The 26,892-nt window shown below is 32.9% G+C and overlaps 1 protein-coding gene across 1 annotated transcript in view; it reads right to left on the minus strand.

Moving 5' to 3' along the window:
* The window catches only part of LOC118193902 (protein brain tumor-like), a 102,569-nt gene extending 76,739 nt beyond the window's left edge, over positions 1-25,830 (minus strand). The window contains exon 1 of the mRNA XM_085807129.1: positions 25,627-25,830. The gene's annotated coding sequence lies outside the window, so the exon portion shown is untranslated. The remainder of the gene's footprint in view (positions 1-25,626) is intronic.
* Positions 25,831-26,892: the final 1,062 nt, after the last annotated feature.

Below are 26,892 nucleotides of genomic sequence, written 5' to 3' on the forward strand. Positions count from 1 at the left end.
GAAATAAGAATCAAAAGTTTTATGTGAAGAATTCACCTTTTTAAATCGTTCAATATAGCGCTCGGATGCTGCTGGCGGTTTTGGATCGCATTCGTACTAGATGAATTTCAAGGCCTGTCTTTATTCTTGTAAAGTTTGTCAGGCCAATTCTTCTCCGTGGTGTTGCTGTGTCCTTGAAGCTTTACTTCTTTCAACAAGTCCCCCCTTTTAACAAGTTAGGAAGTTACGACTAAATTCTACTTTTCGATGCCAAAGTGGGTAATAGGAAAAGTTTTAAGCGCATTCTTTCGCACACAAAATTTTATACACCAGAAATATTATTTTGACATTTTATGTCTAAATATGTGTAAAGATTATAAAACGAATTTTTCCCCCCGAAACTTCAATGTTTTATTTCAAAGCATTCGAATTAATTACCTGCTTATATTTAAAAGCTAAATAATATTTATACAAATCGATTGGATGAATGAAAAAGGATTCCAACTAAAGGAATATTTGAATATGTTACTTTTTTTAATAAGCTTGTTCATGGAATTTATTTGCAGCTTTAATTCGACTTTACAGTTTTTTATTTAATTTTTTATTTTATTTAGACAAACTTATTTGGGGTGGGGTGTACACTTTATCATAATTATTACATTTTTCTGGTTGACATGTTTTACACTGTATTTATGACGTCTTCGTCCTTTTAGCATGCTTTTGATTGATGCTATTCTTTAATATTCGAAACACATTGTTTGATTGATCTAAATATTGTGCTAAGTTCTGCCTATGATATTTCAGTGAATAAATATCTAACAAGTAACGATGTAAATGAGTAGAAGCGTGGGTTATCACACAAATTATGCGTTTTTTAATGCTTCTTTTATTTTTCCAAAATAAGATAACAATGTTCTTTTGTAAACTAAAATACGCTTTCCTTCATTCTCTGCTAGTTCCTCCAGTTACGACCAGATTTCGTTTCAGCAGGATTTGCAAGACGTCCTTGTCAAACTCTACAGGTCTGTTGTGTTGTGACTTATCTCACTTGTCTGACAGTAACATCACAACAAGCCCACGAAATTAATTGTGGCAAGGGAGAGCAAGATTGCCCCTGTCGTTGACAATGGGCACCATACAGGTGATAGTACGACTTCGCTCAGTTTCGTGCCCAGTTTTGATGGAGAGCATCCCGGGAGGGGGACAGGTCCAAGGGTCTCCCACCCCTCTTTCCCTACCAGCAACCTCTCGAGAGGGCTTTCGGCTCGTCATATATTTAGAGACCCGCCCATGCCACAAAGACACTATACATTTACAAACATACAGTTTTGCATATATTGTTATAAAATGCCATGTTTTATTTACATTAGCACTAGAATCAGTTTGATTTTCGACTAGTTTTGTCATAAAAATGAAGCTTTTTCCCTTGCTCATCTTAGCACTATTTAGTAGATTATTTTCTTTTTCCTTCCCAGTCCATTTTTTTTTTTTTTTTTTGCTCCTTCCACTGTAATTTAATGTAATTTTCATCCCCCAAAATGCAATCATTGAAGCCTCAAACTATATGGAAAACACAGGATTTTAGGCGGCACACTTAAATACATAAGGTGTTAAAAACATCTTTTGTTAACTCAATTAAAAAATTTAATCTTTAAATTATTAAAACCTGAATTTATTCCTTCGGTTTGTTAAGCATTAAATATCATCACCCTGGGAAAAAACTGGGAATTCATGTCGAAGATAAATTAACCTTATATTACCTCATAATGGAAAAACTTGCCAAGTTGTATGGATAACGAATGCATTATTACTTAACGTAAAGCTCTAAAAATTTCGAAAGATTTCGCTAAACATTTTTTGTCATGAAAAGGTAAGTAATAGCTTAATAAAACGTCTACTACAATAATACTAGTGTCAATTAATAGGTGTTTAACAAAGTGAATTTTCAGATTCAATTAACTGAATTTTATAAATTACAGGAGAATTATTTACATAAAGTCGTAAAATTGAAATAAGGTAAAAGCATTATATGAACTAAGAAGATTTTTTAATATTTAATCTAGAAAGACTAAAAGAAACCGCTCTACGAACTGATAGCAGTATCTCCTGCCCCGATACATATATATTTCCAATTTAAGTATATATATACAGGGAAGTTTTTAAAGGTAGATTTCTGAATCTCTGGATAACATTAACATATTTTATTTGCTTGTTTTGATTATGGCAAAGCTCGCAAGGGCTAGCTGCCTATGATTCTTTTGCTGCTGCTGGTTTATGATTCTTTTAAGCATTATAAAAGTATAATATAAGCGTCAGTATAATTCATTTTTTACCTTAGTGTATACCAAGTTTTCACTTTAATATTTTGCGTGCACAATTTTATACACTCTCTGAAAGTTGAAAATGGAGATTTGTAGTCTTAGCCAGATGTCCTATTTATAAGGGGTAAACGTCTTTTTGTACCAACCGTGTGCTTGTAAATTCAAGCTCTTAGAAAAGAGTGAAAGGCAAAAGCAAATTCATACTACTTTGTTTATTCCAGCATTTCCTTTGTTGAGTTTTCCTTTGGCTATAAGATAGGGGAAATGGACAAAATGGCTATTGTGCCTTAGTTTCCTTCATTGTGAGCATTGCTAAGATTCTCCTTAGGTAAATTTCTTGTAAATGATAGGCACCCGTTTTAGGTTTCAAGGCGGCAGCAATACTGATGATAATGTCATAATACTATCCAACAACTTCCATGTATCATGCACACACAAAAAAAGCACCATGCTTTGTAATTTTTTTTTTTTTTCATATTCTTGATATGTTTGTGAACTGAGGTTTTTGAAATGTATACCAGTTTTGAAAAAACAAAGAAATCGATTATATATTATTGAATGCAGCTATTTGCGACTTCTGTTAGCAAAGCTTAAGCGGTTAACTTTTTAAGCTCACCCGACTAAAAGTTAAATTATTACTATAATGCTAATAGTACTGTGCAGAGGACGTTCGTTATAATACTCATTCATCATAGTCATCACTCCAGTACCATGAGCGGTACAGAAAGTCCCCAGCTGTTGTGACTATAGTAAACCCATTTTCATTATAACGACAGCTGGCTATAATGTCCTGTAGAACGTAAAGGATCATTATAACGAATGTCAACTATATTTTATTACTGTTGCTATTATTACCACTATTGTATGACTATATATCCAGTAATAACTGCAGATAAATTAAAAGATGTTTCTTCTATTAGTAAACTTTGCAAATGCAAAAAAGTCGCAGGTCGAATTACTATTATCATTAATAATGTTAATTACGATTATGATTAATTATGATTAAATATATCTAAACGATGATGAATTAATTGGTAAATTAAATGTATCTAAGTACATTAAAAATATTAGATAAGCAAGGAAGGGTGTAACCCAAAAAAGTATGAGAAACAATGGACAAAGAAGGCACTGTACGCTCTACTAGCAGGTCTGTAAAAATCTAAGCATTCTTTAATAAATTGTTCAGCCATTCCAAAATAATCTCTCAGTAATACTGAGATTTCTTCTCGAAAGCTTCACTGCATGACTGCAGTATTACGGCAGGTTAGGACTGTTTTTTCATCGCCCACCCTAGTGAGTATGTAAGGAAAGCCTTTTCGTCAATAAGCGCAGCGGGAGCGCGCTGAACGGTAGTCCATGCTTTTTACATATGCTTCCGGCTTTGATGCAAACTCTACCCTCAAGTGATAACAGGATTCTGATAAAACTGGTAAATGTTGTCACATTCAGTATAAAAACCAGCACTAATCTTTCATCTTCATACTTCTGTCATAAGAGTTTGTTATTTAAACACTATCATCAAGCCAGCGCGTTACGCTAAATAAACAACATAAGAGACCTATTCTTCATATAGCTTCAGACCCTCCCTTCAAAAATTTCTTTTAAACGAGGAGGAAGAAGTGTAATGTATTTTTCATCTCATTTTTCAAAGGGAGACTAGTAGACCTGTATTGTTTGCCTTTTACTTCGGAATGGAAATTTTTCAAATGGTTTTCGAAAACAAGTAAAACTGTTAAATAAGACTGGAAAATTCAGACAAACTAGGTTCGCCAGACTATCATTTTATCTATAAATTAAGAGGAATTTTATAATAATGGAATTGCTTTATTAAAACTGCTGCCATTTACTTTTGAATACAAAAAAATAATATTTTCCAAGAGAAATACTATGCACACGAAACTTAATTTTATAATACTTAATTTTAACATTCTTTGCTTTTTTGATGGCTCATTCCAGGTCAGAAATTGGCAGTATTTAAAGTTTTCAAATGCCAGAAAAAAAATTACAATAAGTAAAACAGGTAAATCATATTAAGACAAAGCACGGAGAATTGTTTTGGGTATGCATATAGTATATATAAACAAGCTCTAAAACCAGGTCAAACAAATTTCTTTCATTTTTATCTTCTGTATTCATTCTGCCTTCTTCATTGGAGTATTTATTTGTTACCATGCCAAACAATGGATTGTAGCAGAATATTTCATTGTGGTAAAGCACACAAGGGCTATCTGCCTATGAGGTGAGATGGCTTTGACGAAGCTTTCTGAAAGAATTGGTCTATGTTTACGTTACATATGAAGAAAACCACGAATACCTCGTGCTTCATACCGGCCTATTCAACTATTAAGATAAGAATTTGGAAAGATTGGTTTGGCTTATCTTATTATAGGCAAAGCACACTAGGGTATCTACGTATGGGAGAATACCTTTGTTGAGGCAAAACTGGCTCGTATTCACGTTACACATGGGGAATGCCACGAAAACAACCATGCAATTTCGCGGGGTTTGAACTTGGGAAGCTACAAGTGTTCGCGGCTTTGACCACTCAGCTACTGGTCAACCTACCCTAACTGTACAGAGCAATAAAATATGAAAAATAGCATACTTAAAATTTTTTTAAAGTATCATGTTTAGAAATCTAGAAAATGTGTCACCTGCAGTTGATTAGTACACTAATTCATTAAAGTGTGGGTCGGGGGAAAAGTCAAAGAAATTTTGGTTCTGCTACATAATAATACATATTACTTGTTAATTAGTTTACCACTTAAAACTTTGTTAATTAATTTTATGCGTTTAATTATTATTTTTTTTATTTCTTCTGAGACTTTTATTCTCTCCCCCCCCTCCCAAAGAGCAACTAACTACAGACATGTAAATAAAATTCAGGTAGGTCGCAAAGCTATAAAAGTTTGGGAAACACTGCTGTAAAATATTTCCATAATATTTTACTTTTAACTTTCTGTACGCATCATAGCCATCAAAACGATTTCGAAATACTGTATGAATTAAGATTATTAATAACCTAGTCGGATGGATCCCAGCTAGACGGCAAGTTTATATATTAGTTAAATCAGGTTACATTTGATTTCTAATTACTTTCATTTAACGAACTTACTTCTCGTTTGTTTCTATATCAACTATGATAAATAATTTTCATTTTTGACTGTTCTCATGAGCTTGCCTTTTTAAGTAATGTAAGCACATTACTTAAAAGGACATCACGAATAATGTAACTGATTCTTTTCCGAGAGGAAAGCTTACCTGCCTTAGACAGAAGAATAAATCCAACTAAAATTCGAACTGTGTCAATAAAATTTAAGCGTACGACGATAAAGAAGGTATCAATCCCTCAGAAGACAAAATCAGAATTTAAACTAAGAGTTTCCTTCTAAACCAAGCTGATAAAATGAAGTACTCCTAAAGTACGCCCTATGCCTTCCACAACAGACTTACCTGCATATGACAACCGCCATGGCGGCGCGACGCGGAGCAATAGCCGACATAAAGTACGACGCCAGAACGTTAATAACCCAATCCAGAATGAATCATCTTTGAGGGGTTTCCTAAATCCTATTTTGCCTGCAAAACAGTTTGCTCACACCCAATCTTTCACGCGAAATCTCTGGCTGCAGCTGCCATTCATTCTGTTCACAACAGAAAACATAAATAATACACAGTAATTCTGTAATATTTTCTGCTTATTTTTACAGTGAAAAGATACTAACAATTCAAATCTGATGATAAATACACATTATTTCTTTAACACATTAGCTGCCACCCTAAGAAGTGAAAATGAATGTGTCTATACAATGAAAGTGAATACTTGAGTAAACCAATGAAAATTACCAGAAAACTGTCATTTATTTACTGAAAAATAAAAAAATAAAAAATAAAAATAAAAAAAAAAAAAACTTTATATGCTCTCAAAATATAAAGCGTTCACAGGTTTGTTTTATTATATGCCTCGAGTACCACACATAAACTCGCAAGAGAATCTGAGAAATCAAGCGAGAAAAAATAACTAGTTTGCCTCCTTCTCACAAATCTTTTTCAACAAAGACTGAATTATCGATTATAGGAAAGCGAACTAGCCAAAGTTTTAAATCGGGATGTTAATAACATTGCTCAGGAGGGCAAGAGAAATGGAGAAAACAGGTTTAGTTTGGTTTAGTTTATTACGTAAGCACACTAGAGTACGCTAGTCTAGTGTGCTATCTGTCTAAAGGAAGGTATGCTTTCGTGAAGGACTTTCTAAGGGAAACTGGCTTGTATACACGTACACACAGGGTAAACCACGAAAACGCCAATGAGGTCAGCCCATTCGCCTGGATTCGAAGCCAGGTCGGAACTACCAGTGTTCAGCGATTTTACCGCTCGGCCGCTGGTGGGCCAAAGGCGAAAAACGGAAGTGAATGAGATAAAAGGGAGGGAAAATATTAATTATATCCAAACTACAAAATATCTGTTTGAGAAATCGAAAATGTGTTAAACCAAATGTAAGTGAATTCATATGTAAGGTACCTTAAATCGTATTTGAAAAACTTTTCATAATTTTTTATAAGCCTACAAATTACTGAAGTCTTCTCAGGAAAAAATATTGTTCCCCCAAAACACACAAATATTTTTACAACAATTTCACTGTTGCATTTTTGGATTAAATTAATAATAGTAAAGCATACGAGGGCTATTTGCCTACGGAAAAATATCTATATGAAAGACGAGAAAGTTAATTCGCATTTGCATTACACACGGAAAAAACTAAGCAAACACTTAGTGACTCCAAAAACTGAAGAAATTTGCTTTTTATTTTGATAAAATATATAAAATTTTATGATAATGCCTAGAAGTGTGGGCATTTGATTATCTACGTATATAAAATTAAAAAATTAGATTGAAACGTATCTGTTTAAGAAATTTAGGATCATTAACTATACATATTACAAAAACAGAATACATTTCTAAAAAAAAATGTGTCTAACTACCATTATCTTTTAAAGCCGCAGACTTAAAGATCATTTCGTATTATCATTGTGGACAACTGTTATTTATTCTTCAATACAACCTGTTTCTTATACGTTAATCCGGGATTTTAGAAGGCATTACGAAACCTTTAAAAAAAAAAAAAAAAAAAAAAAAAAAAAAAAAAAAAAAAAAAGGCCAGTATTAATGTAAGAAAGTTTGTTTTAATGTTATCAAAGAATGGTAAATCTTATCATGAAATCCCTTAAATTACAGGACGAAGTCACATATGTGCCTAAAAAATAACTGCAAGGTACACAAGGAATTGGCCAGAAATAAAAGTGTAAGAGGAAGAAAAGAAACTCTGAACACAGTTTTTAAAAAGGAAAAAATACTGAAAAAACAGTCAAGCTGAATTGACGCATTGATACATGTAGAGACTTATGTTAAGCCGCTGTTACTAGCACCTTAAAGAAACCCCGATTCTCATTCTTGTCATAGTCACCAGTTTCTCGACTTTTCTGCTCTCAATAATTTAGACAACTCCATTGATATTAATACGTTAATAATACTCTTATCTGACCTTAACAAAATTATTAAAAAAAACTATTCGATTTATCTTTCGGTTATTGTATACTATCTTTCGAAATGATCAAACTGTTCTACAAGGGGTAGAGCCTTGGCTCAGGCACCCTGGTGTCTCAAACACCATTCTACAGAGAGAGAAACCCCGATTAGGGAAGATATCACGTGCAAAACATCATGGGTGGGACCGCAACGGTTAATGTCAAGGGCAAGCTGGATCCCAGAGTAAAGAGTCACCAAACTTGCTGTAGAAGGTACCATTGGTAAGCGTATTCGTGTGTAAGCTGTTCTAAAATGATTTTTTTTCTAAAATAAAAGATGATTTTTATACCAAGGTAGCAAAGAAAAAACCGTCAAAATTAAAGAAAACGTTTAGAATTCGTTAATCACATTAATTAATGACACAAACTATTTGGAGAAAAAGGAATAAAGAAAACATAATTTTGAGCGATGAAAGCAAATTTAACATTCTGGGGTAGTAATGGTCGTCGCATTGTTTGGAGGAAGCTAAATAACTACGACGTTCAGTCTGAACAGTAAAACATGATTTGGGATTACACGGTCGCAAGCCTGGAATTTGGGAGCTTGTTTTTATTGACTGTATGATGAATTTAGATATTCTCAAAAAGAATCTAAAAAGTAAGTGGTATAAAATCAGTGGGTGAAATTTCATATTTCAGCAAGATCAACAACCCCAAACACACGGTGCATAATGGGAAAAATGGACTGGTATTTTACCAATGTAACCATTGCATACTCCTCCTCTGTTTTTTGAGCCGATTGTATATTGTTTAATATTGTTTGGATGCTATAATAGTTATCACAGCTCGTTTATTAATGATAAATAAACAGATCAGGCAAAATAAAATACCTAAAAATCTCAGAAAATCGTCACAGTAATTAAATTAAATTAATTTATATAACATATATATTCGAGAATAGTTGCAATGAATTGTTCTGCGTTGCAATAACTTCGAAATTCGTCACTGAGTAGATAAACAGATGATACTTGAAGGCAGACGTGACCTTTCAACACAATTTCATCCCTTGATAACTAATTCTTAGGACACATATTCTTTTTTTATTACACATCATCATTATGGGTGCACTGTGCACCCTCACAATTTTATACAGCTTATATTTCTTTAGACAATGGCGATAAACGGCAGACTCAACAGATGCGTGTTTGCAAGCAGCAAGCGATTTGGCTTGCTTTATTTAATTACGGCAAAACACTCCAGGGCTATCTGCCTAAGGTGTGGTGTATTTAATTATGGCAAAGCACACTAGGGCTATCTGCCTAAGGGGAGGGATGCCTTTCGTGGAGGACTTTCTAAGGGAAACTGGCTCGTATACACGTTACACATGGGGAAAACCACGAAAACGCCCATGCAGCCAGCCCGTTCGCGGGATTCGAACCTCTGACCGAACTACCAGTGTTCAGCGACTTTACCACTCGGCCGCTGGTGGGCCATCTGCCTAAGGGAAGAGATGCTTTCGTGGAGGACTTTCTAAGTAAGCAACAAGCGAAGTTGGACAAAAAGGGCTGGCTGAATAGATTCCCCGTTCCGCACTTGAAGGATCATGTCGACTAATTAAATTGTAATAACATTTTGAAAATATCTAATGATTCTGTACGGCGTATACAGAATGATAGAGTTGCGTAGATTCATAAGATGATATAACGGAGAGGAAAAACATTAGCAGAGTTAGACGTTGTTTCAATATAGTTTAGAAAGCGCTGCGCAATAATAACAGCGGTATTTATAGACTGGGTTCCTTTATCTAAATGTTGAACTGCAATTGGATAAATATTCGCAGTGCGTAATGAAGATTAATTTTCAGATGATACATTAGTTGTTTTAAGACAGGAAGGGGATGTAGAGAAAATAAAATGAGGAATTAAAAATGACAGTTTCTAAATTTATGAGTAGTTTTCTTTCCTATTTTATATCGTACGTATCTCTCCTCCTTCAAAGAGAAAAAGGCTAGATGATAGAAAAACCTTTTTAGAAAGAAGCATTAGAAAGTTAACAAAACAAAAGAAACGCAATTTCGAGGAAAAAAGAAATAGGGGGAAAAAAAGGGTGGGGGAGATCATAAAATTTTGATCTAAATCTTGAATATACAGTATAAATAGATTTGCTAATTATTAATAATGAAAGAACTTCGTGCTTTGCAATAATATTTATAAAAACACAACAATATTCGTTGCAGTTCTTAGCTTATTCTGAGGCGTACAATTGTTTTAATTAGGTCCTGCTAATGACTCTATGAAATCAATATTAACTCGTCATAACAATAAATAATTTCCCAACTATCAACTTGTACTTTTTTTAACATTTTATGCATATTTTCTCCCATATCCCTTAATGTCTCGGTTCATATCCCAGTTTGGAAACCACTACATTATAGAAAGTTGTACCTGATTCTCCTCAAAAATTGTTTGACGTCTATTTTTCAAATTATTCTCTATTTTCTAAAAACCCGCTTAATCGAAATGAAGTAGAAAGATAATCGAAAATGAGTCAAATAGCTCAATTTTTAGATTATAAAGATTTTGGATATTTGCATCACATGACAATGTTTATTTGATGTTAAGCTAGCTTATCTGCAACTAGTTTTGATTCAGCTATTTTTGGACCTCTTGAAATCCATTAGTTAATCACTCGCATTCCTTAAGGAGTGCTCATAGTTTCTTTCTATGAAATCGATATTGGCATTTAGATTTATTTTAATTTCTCCATGCTTACATGAATTTCAGTTGGAAATTCTTTTTCCGGGTGAGTTAGTGATTACGTAGTATTGTTTGCGTTTATCAGTGGCCCAGTGGATACAATATTGTTGAAAATAATATTCGCTGTTCAAGGCCAACCAGCGGCTGAGGAGCAAAAGCTCAAAAATACAGGTAGTTTTTTTCAAGATTCAGTTAGCGGTGGATGAAGGATTTTCCTGACTTTCCCACTTAAATACTGGTCTTTTTCCCTTAAAAATTTTCCAAGACGGCATTTTTGTTAGCAGTAGTGAAGTGAACAAGATAGATAAACACTGACAGTTCGTCCCGCGAGTTCAGGTCTCGGCGAAAAAGTAGGTTGCACGGGATATTTCCCATACATAATATGAAGAGCCAGTTTCTTTTAGGAAATCTTACACAAAGGCATCTTCTTCGCATGCTTTGTAGTAATCAACTGACCAACAGTCTTAACCATATAGCCATTGCAAGCCTTGCCGCAGTTCTTTAATCTAACCCATTTCCATTAAATCTCATTTTAAATGAAGGACTGGCTGTGGAAGGACTTCGTTTCCTTCAGGCGAACAAATATGGGAACAACAAGTCAGCCCTTAGAAAGTCGTTCATGGTTGAAACTTCCTATGAAATTATCAGTATTCAGTCAGCTGAGAGACTGGGCAACTAGGCCACAGAGAGACGCAAATAATAATACATTAAACCAGACATAACCTGGTTAACCAGACATCACCACATAAGCGAACCAGACAGACATCACCTGCCCTACCAGGAGTGTAATCACATTTTTCTGTATGCAATGCGTTATTCAGAATGAGGCAGTCTGCTCTAAAAGTATACTTGCCCGTGTCGCTTTGTACAAAATTATATAAATATATATGCATGCCCACCGAAAATGCTCTTTCAACCGGCATTTCCAACTTGCATCAAACGCTCTTAATAGCGGATACCACACTTTCATTCCCGTATAATTATAACAGCAGGACATCTTTGAAGTGAATAGCTTCTCATTACTAGGAGATGCAAACATTTAAAATGCTGTACTGATATCTGTCTCCCACATAATAAATCGAAATAGCAGGCGGTTGCTTAATATTCGGTAGGAGGATGATTAGCATGATGCAAGAGTTAAAAAGTTGGGTGCTTTCTAGAATTTGGAGCTAATAAAGGAAAGTAGAAATCGCAAGATGGTGTTATCGTTTCAAGCTTATTAAAAATCTAAATTACAGACCTTTATGCATATTGGTATCATAGAAAGTAATAAAAGTTTATTATTCTAATTAAACGACACGATTCTTTGCACATTAGAATCGTTTGAGTTTTATGACTAACATGTGCCGGAAAAAGACACATAGACATATTTAGAGTTTATTTCTGTGCTTCAATTGCTTTGAATTGGAAATAACTTCCGTTCCAGGTGAAGAAATAAAGGGGAAAAAAAAAAAAAAAAAAAAGAGCAATCACAGGTTAGTGGTTGACTGGCCAAGGCAAGGTTCTTCCTGGATTTAGGAATCTGGTCTACAGACAGAATTTCTCAAGCAACTCCGCTCATACGCTCTAGTTATTCAGTACACAAATGCGATGGTTTGATTCACGTGAGAGTTTTGTCGTGTAGAATTCGTTTACTTTTTTTACATGATTAAGACAGGAAATTTTTGTTTCATAAATATTATTACAATTATATTAAAAATTTGTTCTTTTCAAAGCAGAGGCTAAATGTAAGAGACGTTTTACTTCTACCGACAGAAAACAATAATAAAGGAAGAGAGGATGAAAATATTAGGGGGGAGGAACATATTTTAATTTTAATATAGCATTTTTTCTCCCTTCTCCGTTTTAAGGTTATTATTTCGAATCAAAGATACGTAAACTACGTCCATCCATAAAAAGGGCAAATTCGAGTTTTTAAACCTTTTTTAATCTATGTGTGATAGACACACATTTATTTTGACATAATTAATATATATATATATATATTATTTTTAATAGAACCTAATGAAATATCCACACGATAATGTTTTTATGATGCTTTATGTTCTTCATATTGGAAGAACATTATGTTATGTTATGAATATGATGTTCTTCATATGGTTCCAGGTGCTTGTGCGTGTGTATGTTACTTGGACTTCAAAATTTCCGTTTTTTTATCCTTATGATGTAAAGAGAAAAATTAAGCTTAACACACAATTAAATTATTCCTGGCATAGTTACCATAAGTAATTGCTAAATTATTCTAAAGTAGATTCTAAAGTAGTAAAGAGTTTTTTGTTTGTTTGTTCAACAGTTCATCTCTCCAAGAAGCGAATGCAATGAAAAGTTTAGAAATGCGCCCTGGAAATATTTTAAATCTTTATGTCAATTTTAATTGGAAATGCTCTTTACTTTTCATACTCTTTATGTCCTGCCTTTTTAGTCATAATATCCAAAGTACAGAATCATGCAAATGGCATTTTAAGTTTTTCTCCATCATTCCTATGCAATGTACCACAACAGAAACAAAAATTACACTTGCTTCCCTCGGCAACAGCTTGTCAGACATCAGCACACAAGAAGCTAATTTGACCTTTAAGTACAAGTATTGAGACATAAATTCCAGCGAAATTTCCTTCATTGTTCGAAGCAGCCAAACGATGGACACCCGCGCGTTCACCTGGTGATAGCCACTAGGCATTTGGAACAAGAATAGCTTACAGCAATGAAGGGGAAATACTACTGACCAATGAAGAGAAACCTCTATAGAACCCCTTACAGGTGAAAACCGAAGCACACAGCTGGAAATTCGGTTTTTAGCTATCACTTTATCCGTTGGCCGTTATGTACTGAATATACGAGTATAGCTTAGGTAAAGTGACCACACGTCCCGCCGATTTTTAGAAAACATCTGCATTTCTTATTTTAAATGTACTGTAAAAATATATTACCTGTTATTTATTAATTATTATAGTGAATATAATGAAATAAAAAAACATATAAAATGCATGCAGAGTAAACTAAATTAGGCGATGTAACGAGTTAGATTTACTCGGTGGTGTTCAATCATTGTCGTTACGTCTCGTCAAGGAATACGTATTGTTAACGGAGGAACAGCTAGCATTAGCTGAAGGGCTATTTATTTGATTTCCAGCCATAAACCACAATCAAAGTTTCAGATCAATTGATTGTACTTCTCAAATAATCAAAACATTGTACGACAAAAAATTTGCACGTGCAAGGACAAAAACCGAAACAATTATTTGTAATGTTTTTTCACCATATTCGTTTTCACAATTGCAGAAAGAATTAGATAAATGCACATTTATATCTTATGATGCTTCCAACCACAAAGATTTAAAATTATTTCCCACAATTGTTAGACTTTTTGATCCAGAAACAGGAATTAAAATCTGAATATTAGATTTTGTTTCATTGCCGGGTGAAACTTCACAAATAATTTTTGATTCAGTAAGTACTATTTTAAAAAAGAATAATTTGAACAATAAAATTATTGCCCATTGTAATGATAAGACTAACGAAAATTTTGGTGGAAAAGCTAGAAGAGGCATCAATAACATTTTTACGAAACTTAACGAACGTTTGAACAAAAATATTATTCGAGTAGGTTGTGCAGCGCACATTCTGCACAATACTATTCAAACAGCATCTGATTTACTTCCAGTGGATGTTGAAAATATTATTGAAAACTTTTATTCGTATTTTTATATATATATATATATACTGTACGTGTCGAAAGTTTGAAGGATTTTTGTGAAAGCGCAGAAATCGAATATAAAAGAATTATTGATTACAGCAAAACACAATGGCTAACTCTTTTACCAGCTGTAGAAAATATTTAAAAAATATACGAACCATTAAAATCATACTTTTTATCACAAGGTAAATGCCCAAGAATATTGCAGCTCTTTTTAAAAAAATGACACATCACAAATTTAGCTTCAGTTCATCCACAACCAAGCTACATTATTTCCCAATGCTGTGAAAATTATTGAAGGGGACAAAATTTCAAATACGGAAGTGTCAAATGAAATCAATAATTTAAAAACAAAATTGCGAGAAAGAATTGATAACGATTACGTTCCTTTAGTTATTCGAAAGGACATCACTAGGTTGGAAGCACAAAATGCCATTAAGCAATCTGATTTTCTGAAAGAAGTCAAAAATTTTTATAATAACTGCTTGGAATATCTTCAAGAATGGACAGTTCGATTCGAGGATATTAGAAACTTTCATTGGGTGACATTAAAAAAGGAGATTTTAAGGGAATATGTGGAAAAATTTTTTTAATATATTTGTAACCATTTTCCGAAAAAAATATTTGCGAAAATGATCTTTTTGATGAGATGTCATTGGTAAAAAGATACGTTACTGATGAAATAATTAAATGTTGGTTGTCTGCAAATGTGGAAACAAAGAAAAAAATGTAGAGTTATTCCTTCACTTTAAACGGAATAATATTCCTTATGAAAATATTGTGAAAATTGTAGAACACGCGCTCTCCCTTCCAGGAACAAATGCAGCGACAGAACGTGTTTTTCTAGTATCAATAAAATATGGACAATTAAAAAAACGCAGTTGAACATTAAAACTTTAAAATCTGTATTAAGCCTAAAATATAATTTGACCAATTCATGTGAGAAATTTCACATTTTAATAAATGATCCGAATCTATTACAAAGTATTCACTCGGATAAAAAATATGACCGTGAAAGAAAAATATAATTTTTTAAAATAAAATATTAAATTAATTTAAAAACATAATAATTTTTTTACAAATATTTTTATAGTTACCAATAGTTAAATAATAAATATAGTTTTATAGACAAGTATAATTATAGACAAGTATATGAATATATATATATGTAAGATAAATTGTATGAATCAGAATTATAACTATAAACATTAATTTTTCCTCTCTATTCTAAAATCGTAATAACTTATCTGCATTGCGTCATTCAAATTAATCATGCGATCTTACGTAACCATTCATTCCAGATGCCTCTTGACAACCAATCACCGATTGTAAACCAAAACTTTTCTCTTCGCGTGCTTCCATCTTTCATAACTACGCACTTCAGCTTTTGCTCTCTACTGTGCTAAGATGTAATTTCGCTGGCTCGCTTTCTATCCCAACAATATCAAAAATGTAAATCTTCTGCGGAAAGGCACGACTAGAGTGCCAAGTGATTGTGGCCACAAATATCAATTGGAAATAAAAATGGAATTAAAACTGCCTCGACTGCCAAGTTCTTTAAATACTACGCAATCAAAATTCTTCTTCAATATGGATCTAATCACGCATCTACACTGCTCCGTTATTTCCTTTGCTCTTATTATGACATATATATATACAATAAAATATGTTTTTTGAATTATTGGTTTGCTTTCATAAACAAATTAAAATTCTAAATTCATTCTATTTGTCCCGCTTGTCTTAATGAAAATGTGGTCACTTTAATCTTAGGGAATTAGTGATGCAGTATCACGGATAATATTAACCCTTACATTTTTACACAACGCAGAAATAAATGGATGATGCACGACGTTCACGAATCCATTATAAACTTAGATCTGTATATTATCCGATACTGCCACTAAAGTATAGTTTAGTTTTCATATTCAGAAATATCATACAGTGTTTGATGTTTAAGTTCATGGCACTTTTCTACTGAAAAACATTACTGGGGGGAAAGGGAAATAAATACATTGAGAGGAATAAAAATAAGCAAGGAAAATTTCCGAAACACAATAGACTATATTCAATCACAGTACACTCTTGTGAATTTTATATCACTAAATGAAAGGTACGAATGATAAATATTGAAGAAATAACGGTCTTTCTCTAAATAGAATCCGTCACATGCGAGAGAAAAAAGTAGACCCCCACGACAGTCCACACACAACGGACAGCGCTTTCTTTCTCGCACACAAGCCAACGACTTTCTGGGAAGTAGATAAAGTTCGCACAACGGATGTCAAACGCAATACGCTACACATACCCTTCTGAATAAGAAAGAATTTTGCTTACTCAGGAGAATGACAATGGCACTTTGTGGTGTAAATCAAAACTACGTTGTGTCTGTTGGAGTTTCGGAAATGCGAAATTAAGGCTATAGCTTTTAAAAACGTACGCAAGGGTTATTGTAAGAAACATTCTTATTAAATTAAATAATAAAGATTTCACTATTATATACGCGTTTTATGTGCTAGAATGTTTTATGTTACACAAATTTCGACTACTTATCGATCAAATAGCGAAATTTATGTTTGGGAAAATAATGCTACGTATTCAATCAAACTTCAAGTAACTTTGTACTAGAGTCAGAAAGTGATTTAATGAAGTAAATGTTTTGGTCTCTGGCACATTGTAAAAGCTATTAAAGTATTTTTCCCCTTTTGTACTTTAAAACTCATTTAGCTATCCATGAAATGGTTAAATATAATTTGAGTTATTTGCACAGCATATTTCTGATAAAATTTTAATAGTTCAATGCCATCTATACATGAATATTTTGGTTGAGATACCAATTAAATATACTAAAATTATTTAAAAATCAATTCTCTTTACAATATTTCTTCAAGTGGATTAATCTGCAACTCGGCAGGCTGGCTCCATTGAATTTTAATGTTTTTCTCTATATGTAATGAATTGAGTTTCCTTTCTTAAATTCTCCATGAAAGTATTTCTTTTATTTATACTAGAGCCCTTATTTAAGTAACATATAACCTCATTGACGTATATGTCGGAAACATGCATGCACATTCGTATTAAACAAATCAATCTGCCAAAAAACACCTCTGTAGCAAGCTCATTCGCTGGGATTCGAACTCGACATGAACTACTAGTATCAGCAGTCTTCCTCACTTGGGCCACTTAAATGTACTGCAGACGCTGATATATTTTAAAGCGTCATTTTACTTCCAAGCGTGTGTAATATATGTCAAATGAATTTTTTAAAGCTAAGTTTAGAATATTCCTCTTATTAAGAATGTAATGATACACGAGAATCGATACTTCCTATAAAATTGATTTTCACTTTACGCATTCTAATCGAATAACTATCATATTTTTCTCGTCTAGGACTTGAGTTTGTGATTCGCTTTTAAATGTCAACGAGGAGCTGGAGGAGAGAAAGATGACTGAAACTCCAAGCTACATAGCGTGGGTTCTTACCGGGAATCTTTCATTTTGCAGTTTCCGCGACTAAATTATTTCTAATATTACAAGAATGGAACAAATTTTTAGAACTATGAAAGGATACTGAATTATGTTTCTGATCGATAAAACAGAGCGATTTAATTATTTTTGATACAGGGTTTCTATTCCACTGAAATGCAACTATAACTGGTATGTTATTAACGACGGTAACCTCAGTTCTTTTCCCCATATATCGCAATTGAATTGCTTTGAACATTAAGATTAAATCATTTACAAAATCACTCACGGTTTCCGTCTAAGGGACATGAGTCAAAACGTATCTTATCTTAGTTTTATCGGCAGACAAATACTGCGTTTAGATAACTGCAAGTTGACAGCGATGTAAGAACTGTTTAAATTACTGCAAGACCACTTTATCACTTTTTATGAACTCATGTCTCAGTCGTTTACATAGGCGTTCGCTTCATCCCATTAGGCTTCAGTATCAGATTAATAGCATAAAACTGTGGTTTTAAGGAAGACACAAAACGAAAGATTGAATCCTTCAAACTGAAATTCTTTCTTTCGGTAATTCTCCATTCACTCCGTCTATTCGTCAAAAATGGAGGAATTAGTGTTTTTCAGTCCTGATAATCTACTATGAATTTAACTTGATATAAGAGTAACAAATAATATGTATCTGATTCTATTGTTGTCAATCGATTAATGGCAAATCACCTAAGAATTACGACCTGTCTAATGAAGGAAAGCCTCCGGAAAGGCTTCTTAAGGGACTCGTTTTCACATGTAAATGGGAAAAAGACTCCATCTCACTGGGAATCGAGCCCGGATTATCTATTCTGCGTATATCTGCTTATAGCATTTAACGTCTTGAGAGATTAAGGCATTAAACTACTGATGAAGTTTTCTGCATTTCTTTTTCAATTCAGTTTCCTTACATTTTGCACATGATCTGAAATATTTATCTGGTATTGTAGATTTAACTTTAACATTATTTAAAGCGCTACAAAAATGAAATAACTCTAATCTACTTGTATTTCTCTGTTTCTTTCTAATGTTTAGAAGGTGTACAAGTACAATGAGCAGAAGACAACAATAATTTAGGTAAATTTCGTTCCGAGGCTGAAGTTTCCTAATTTTAAATTTCAAACTGCTTTTATTTCATTTACTTGTAAAGACATTAGGTATTTTTTGGAAGCAGGAGACTTGAAAAATGAGCAACGCCTTCGACGGGAATAGAACCACGGACCTCTGGAATACGCGCCAAGCATGCAGACCACCACACCACGAAGGCACGCAAAGAAGGCGGGACAAATACCTTATATACTCCTTCTTTTAAAGGGCGATTAGGGTTTTTTAGAGGACCCAATCGCTAAATCCTGGGTGTGGAGAATCATCATCCACCACTCTTTAGTTCGGGCGCCATTGTAGAGCATATTAGGTTATTTGGAAGCAGGCAAGATGAAAAATGAGGAAAGCCTTCGCCGGAAATCGAACCACGGACCTCTGGAATACGCGCCCAACGTGCAGACCACCACACCACGAAGGCACGCTAACAAGGCGGGAGAAATACCTTATATACCAAACTAACTCTATCTTCTCTAAAATATTAGAATGTGTTGGAAATAATTGTTATTTCCAGCAATTCCCTTCATGTTCATGACAGTTAAGATAGTTTTTCCCTTCCCTAAAGATCCTTTATTTAATCGATATGCTGATTAAATTTGTCCTTCTCTTTGAACAGTGCATATAAAATTTCAAATTTTTGCCTAATGATCTGATGGTCAATAGCCAGGCATTTGATAAATAAATAACAATTACAAACAGGACCAGTTACAGCAGGTCCTGTATGTAATTGTTATTTATTTATAAATTTGTAATTTTTATTTATAAATTTTGTGAACTATAAATAATGTAGTATAGTTCACAAATACAAGCAACAGCTAAATTTATGACATTTAATTTAGAAGTGATTTTAGGTGCATGTTTTAAAGGATTTATTAGAAAAGCTGTAAAAGATCTCCTCATAATACATCTCAATCCGTCCGGCCTACCTATTCCACTTAAAACCATGTAACAGCTGATTGTAAAATTCTAAACTTGTTAGTTCAACATTTAACTAAGCAAAATATGATGTGTGCTAGACTGGGTCGTTAACCCGGATGACTAAAGAATCTCATCGAAGCAAACATTTCCTTTCGGAAGTAGGCTAGTAGTAATATGCATAATTCTATTCTTTTACAAAACTAAATTTTTTTTCAAAATCATTTTATCTGCATCATCTTTAATTGAAGTTGAATAAAAAATACGTTATATGTGATAGAAGCTAAGCAATTATCTTTTTTAAAAAGTAATATTTTTAAGAACTCTCTGAAATGGAATTCCTAGACCGAGGGCTTAAAATAATACTACTTATCTTTCCTCGCAATCAATATCAAAAAGCTTAACGGAAACATTATAAAATACATATCAATAGCCTATGACTGACATCTCTGACTGAAAAGTGTATTTTTAATAATGAAGCTTATGTCTAAGGCAGTAGTTTCCTTCGCGAAGCAAATTTCTGCAATTACTTTCACGAATTTTATATTTTTCTAAAATTTTGAAAATATGAAAATTTTTCCTCTAATATCGAAAGGACCGCGAAATTAAGATTTTTTTCCCTATTTTTTTAAAATTCAAACAATTTAGTACTATTACATTTTTATTAGAATTAAAGCAGAAAAATACTCTGCAAAATTATTCTATGAACACTTTAAAAGTAATTCATACCTCATCTTTTAAAGCAATCACCTTATTTAAAAACCCACTCAGAACTTTGAACTTCGGTTCCGCTAAACTTCTGACTGATTAACTGCTTAACAGACTAAAGTATCTGATGAAGGGAAGGAACTGGATCGCATATTTTGACTGTGGCAAAACACAGGAAGGGTATCTGCTTAAGGGAAGCTTTGTGCTGATCTCTCCTAGGTATTCACGTTATATTTGAGGGGGGGGAGACAAACAAAAACATCTGTGTAGCCAGCCTTTGCGTCAGGTATTGGACCTGGGTCAAACTAGCAGTATTCAGGGTCTTATACACTCAACTACTAGTGCCTAAGATAAGAATGCCTTCCTTCGAGGACTTCCTAATGATAACTGGGTAGTACTTATCATACATTAGGGAAACTTAGGGAGACTTTCTGGAATTTGGACAGAAGTCATTTTCTTAGGTTACATAAAGTTACTTATTTCGTTTTGGGCCGCAAAACATCTCCCTGCCAAACTATTCTTTCTTCTTAGTTTACTTCAGAAAATCTTTTTGTGCACAGCAGAATGTTACATAACACCGTTCGCTTAAATTGAAATTTTTATCTAACGTTAAGGCTTTGAGTATATTGTTAGAATAAGACTGGCTGATAAATGTTAGGTTTTATTTGAAGGGCTTAGTGGAAAGAGAATTGGATCATTTGTTTAAGGTAAATCACACGAGAGCTAGCTGCTTAAGGGTCGGAATGACTTTAGGATTTTATAAGGGAAGCTTTTTCATACTTGGTGAAACATGCTACATTTGGAGAAAACACGAAACGCCTATGCAGCCAATTCGTTTGCCAGGATTGTAGAAAAGAGGTACATGCCACAAAATGATAAAGGAAAAAATATACTAAAATCTCTTTCTAGCAGAAATGTCCTGACACTTGTGAGTAATGATATGAATGCTAAATGCATACTGTTCAGCATTCTAGAAAATAGTAAGAATAATAATTGCATGCCCATGTGACTTCCCAAGATCGGTGTTTTTAATTCATAACTTTTCTTCTTCTTTCGGTTCTTCGATCTTTCGGTGTTTTTAATTCATAACAATACAGACAACACACTTCAATTAGTTCTCAGGAAGCAGTTTAATTGATTACAAAACTTAGTTTCTCATGATATTTCAATATTAAAATCTTTATATTTCATTTTGTTTATTTTCAGCGAAAGGGGCACATGTTAGTGTAGCAATATTTCTTAAATAGAATAGATATTACAAGCTGCTTTATCGGGGTTTTTATGCAATGCTGAAAGCACACGAGGGGTAGCTTCTTAAGTAGGGGGAGAGGTATTAAAAAGTGATAGGCATAAGGTGTATGCATCTTTTCCACTATGCCTTCAGTTTAAAAAAAGTTTTAACATAACACTTGTTCAGCTACATATTAATTATTTGGTTAGTGCTTTGCACATGGTAGACCTTTTTTTCTCCTTCTTAATTTTTAGCATAAACTTTCGGCCCACGAATTTTCGAAGTTTAGGTCCTAGGCAAATTTTCTCCGAAATTATTAGTATAAATCCCAGCCTACAAAATTTCACGATTTAAACCGCCATAGCCCCGTAAATTCAGCCTCCTCCTGCGAAGCAAAAATTACTGCTCTACTTATGAATCATCAATAAACTGGAAAAATAAAATAATTTATAATGACTGATTAGAGAATCAGGTAAAAAACCCAGGCGGCACAGTCAATTTGCATTGTTTACATTCAACTTTTATACACATTTTAAAATGGCAGTATAACAGACTCTATTTAATTAGACCGAGGTGAGAGAAATTTGTCAGATTTAAACTACCATTATATGAAAGCAGGCCTCTAAAGGCTAATGTTGATTAAGTTCCATTAAACTGGGAAATTTTCATTGCAAAAACATCACATAAAAGAATTTTTGAATCAGCGGAGAAGTAAGTCATAATAAACAACCAAAATAATTATGCTCCAGATTTTCGTCGTAATAGTTAAAAAAATGATGTTTTCGTAAAAACAAAATCATAACTTCAGCGTACTAGGATAGCAATCGTGGATCAGCTTTTGTTATATAACTAAGCAAAGTAATGCAACGTAAAAAATAAATAAATAAATCGGAGAAATTTTAGCGACATTTTGTATGTAACTGAAGATTTTATCAACTTTAAATAGGTTAAAAAAAAGTATTCCCTAAATTTCCGTCGTCTTTCTTTCTGAGATTGTACTAATCTCTCTTGTTTTATCTCCTTCCAAAATAATATCAGGCTCTTCGCATTTTAGCTTTACTCATATACTTTTTTCCAAGGTTCAGAACTAAAATGTCAGACTCATTTGTTGAAGTTGTCTACAGATGCTATTCCTCTGGCAGGCAAACAGGTCGCTTGTGTTTCACTATATTTTAACTTCATTTAATTCACTTTGTTCAACGATATTTTAATGTTGGTAATTTTCCTCATTTGTATAAGTCACTCAGTTAAAAAAAAAAAAAAAAAAGTGGAAAGAGGAAAACGTTTTAGTTTATTTATATATTAAAATTACATATTTAGAGTTAACTTAATAATTTTATATTTGGATATTTCATGATAAAATCAAAAATCTTCCTTATCATTGCCTGATGACATTACGTATGCATGGGTACGAATACGATATAATGAATTAATGACTTCCAATGCGAGATTTCCATTTAGAATTACTAGAAAAATACACATTTTGCTACCAAAGGCGGGCCAACACAGCGTTAAATTTCGTTTTTATATGCTAAAAAGAGTTTTGACACATACTTCAACTAAATTATTAACTGAAAGCAGTTTAAAAACGATTTTAAAAATGCACATAGATGACAGGTCCACCAATTTACTGATCACTTTGAGATCAATAATTACTGCATTTAACAGATTTGATTTCAAAATCAAACAAAAGACGCTATTTCATTGCTGCAACATTTTATTATTAAAATTCTATATGTTTTATCAATTCATAGTCTACTTTTTCATGCCTTTAATGGAAATTTAAATTGTCAATATTTAAAATACAAATTCATAGAAATGTCATGTGTTTGTTGGATATGGTTTTGCAGAGAAATTAAGTAGACGTTTAAAATCCTTAATAACTGATGAAGTGGAAAATCATGCTTCCGATTTAGTACGCTCTTCTCCTCTGTAGCTGTTAATTTACAGTGTTTTTATGTCGGTACAAACATCATGACACCATAAACATAATTTGATTACTCACAGGATTTATTGTTTCAACATAGATCAAGATTTTCACTTCCACATGCTCCATCGTAAATTAGCCTAGAGCTTGGCTATGTTAAATTCTGCGAATTTGGTTCGTAGATCGCAGTTAATTTTACTGCTTTGAGGAAGCATTAAAAAAAGGCTAAAATATATCATACAATGTATGTACTGATTTTCAAATATCAGTTAATTCAAGAATCAGTAGCTAAAAAAGATTTATCTATTATTTTTCATATACAGTCTTATAATGAATTTATTATCCTTAAATTTAAAAAAATTAAACTATTATCTTTTCACATTCATTTACACTTTAAATATGCCGGCCCAGAAAATGATAATTCCTCTCTGGAAACATACACAGATGTACAAATAAACAGTAACATGCCGAATTAGCGTGCCCGTTCTTATTAAAGGCACAGTGTAAACACACAAATAAAGCAAATGCTTTTGATACATTCAACAAGCAAGCATGAAGCTGTAAGGTTAGGTTCCTTTTTAATTTTTTTAATTTATTTTTTTAATTTTAATATATATATATATATTATACTCCTATTTTCCCATTTAATTACTGAAATGAACAATAACAAATGTTACACAGTTGACTTTTGAAACGTAAAATATGCACATATACAAATTATTTGAAGACTAAATAAATATGTGTCAGATTTTTCAATAAATTTTTGTTGTTTACTCTACAGTAGATATACTGTTTTCCCCCACTCTTAGCTATTGAAATAAACATTAACAAATTACACTGTTGATTTTTGAAACATTACATGACGATCAACTAAACATGCGCCAGGTTTCTGAATAAAGTTTTTTTGCTTACCCCTATAGTGGATATACTTTTCCCCAGTCTTAATTACTGAAATAAACTATAACAAATGTTACACCATTGGCTTTCGAAATGTAAAATATGCACATATACAAATTATTTGAAGATCAAATAAACGTGTGTCAGATTCTCAATAAATTTTTGTTGTTTACGCCTACAAAGATATACTGTTTTCCCACTCTCAGCTGCTAAAATAGACAATAAAAGATGTTACACCGTTGGCTTTTGAAACGTAAAATATGCACGTGTACAAATTATATGAAGATCAAATAAACACGCGTCAGATTTCTCAATAAACTTTTATTTATTCCTACAGTAGATATACCGTTTTAACCACTCTTAGTTAATGAAATAAACAAAAAATGTTGCACCGCTGGCTTTTGAAACATTATATGAAGATCAAATAAACACGCGTCAGATTTCTCAATAAATTTTTGTTGTTTACTCTTACAGCACATATACTTTTTCCCCCACTCCGAGTTACTAAAATAAACAATAACAGATGTTACAGGGCTGGCTTTTGAAACGTAAAATATGCACGTGTACAAATAATTTGAAGATCAAATAAACATGTGTCAGATTTCTCAATAAATTTTTGTTGTTTACTCCTACAGTAAATATACGGTTACCCCTATACTAACATAAACAATTACAAATTTTACACCGCTAACTTTTGAGACGTAAGATACGCACATGTAGAAATCTATTAAGATCAAATGAACATACATCAGCTACTAAACGGTAAAAAAAAGTCAAAATTCTGGCAATCATAGGAAAATCTTTCAAGAATACAAATACAAAAGCGATCCTTCCCTCACCGATTCATTCTATTTTTAGATATCATCTGAGATAAAGTTTTTATGTGGTGTATCGGTGTTTGTTTTGATCTGACAGGAGAAAAGCGCGAGATGATAAGCAGATTGCTCTTGATTATCAGTGCAGAGTACTAAATACACGATAAATTAAAACTCAAAATTATATTTAAACTCATTTTAGAAACCATTTTATCAAGCAATAGAGTACGAAAAATATTAGAATTCAGAATGTTTAACTTACCTGGCAGCCAACGGTTGACAGAATAAGCCATTGATACACTTGGAATAGTTCGATATCGGAAGATAAAGTTTAATGAAGAGATGAAATTGCGAGCAGGGAGTTGCGATGAAACAATCGTAACCGTTTCTGACGTTTTATAGCGACGTCACACTTTATACGCCGTCACCTTCCGGGTAATTCCTTTGTTTGGACGAAACGCCGGCCGGCAGCCTCTCTTCTTCAGTTAGACAAAGAACAAGGGTTACCAAAGCATATATTTCGCCAAAGCGCTCTACTCTGTCGCCAAACATTTTCCAGTTCGTAATTTTTTTTCCGTCTCGTCCTATCAGAGCGAAGAATGGGCGTTTCATCATTTTCTATTTTTCAGCGTGTTTTAAGCTATAATTTGGTTTCTCATTTTAAGATTTAAAGATTTTAAAAGACTTGAAATTACTATATTTAATTTGCAAAATAGACTTAATAATTACAGACAAAATACTTACAAATTACAGACAAAATAATTACATCATTTATTAGAGTGGTTTAATTCGTTTCTCTAAGATCGTTTTTTAAGAGAATATTTTGATGTGTCGGATAAATTTTACAGTAGCTTTCGCTGTGAATGACAGCAGTAGTGATGTATAGTTTCATATCTATGCACATAAAATAAGTAGAATAGAAAAAATATGCAATAAAAGAAAAATTTCTTTTCTCGTTGTTATAGAGACATAATTATGCAGCTCGTGCAGATAGAAGCGTTGCGTAAGTACGCGGAAGGAGTTTTACTACAACGCAATTTTTTTCAACTACTTTTACATACTCCACGAACAATTTTGGATTCGAAGGAAATTATTAAAAAACTACATTAAAAATTACAATCCAACTTTGTTGTTAAAATTTTACAATCCAACTCTTTTGTAAATCCATTCTGTCCTATCTACCATAGAACTGAAAATATGCATAAAATTTTACATACATTAAATACTATAAGAAGATTTAGACGCCCTTTGGAAGTGGAGACCAGGGGCACGGACCCCGTTTGCCTTTGCCGAAATCAGGCCCTGCTCATACTGTTTTACTTCATTATGGATACAGCGGGTAACTATCATAACGTGGAGGATACGATCTTATTGGTGCTCATTACAATAAAGATCGATAATAAAACGCTATATTCGCTCTATTTTCTTCTTGAAAGAAAAATCTTAATTTGTGATTAATCTTAATTTAATTTTCTCTTAATTAAGTTTACTTAAATTAAGAAAAATCTTAATTGAAATAATCTTAAGA

Source organism: Stegodyphus dumicola, chromosome X1 (assembly GCF_044657685.1).
Source record: "Stegodyphus dumicola isolate Sdum_Otavi_A_Nest chromosome X1, ASM4465768v1".
NCBI classification, from domain to species: domain Eukaryota; kingdom Metazoa; phylum Arthropoda; class Arachnida; order Araneae; family Eresidae; genus Stegodyphus; species Stegodyphus dumicola.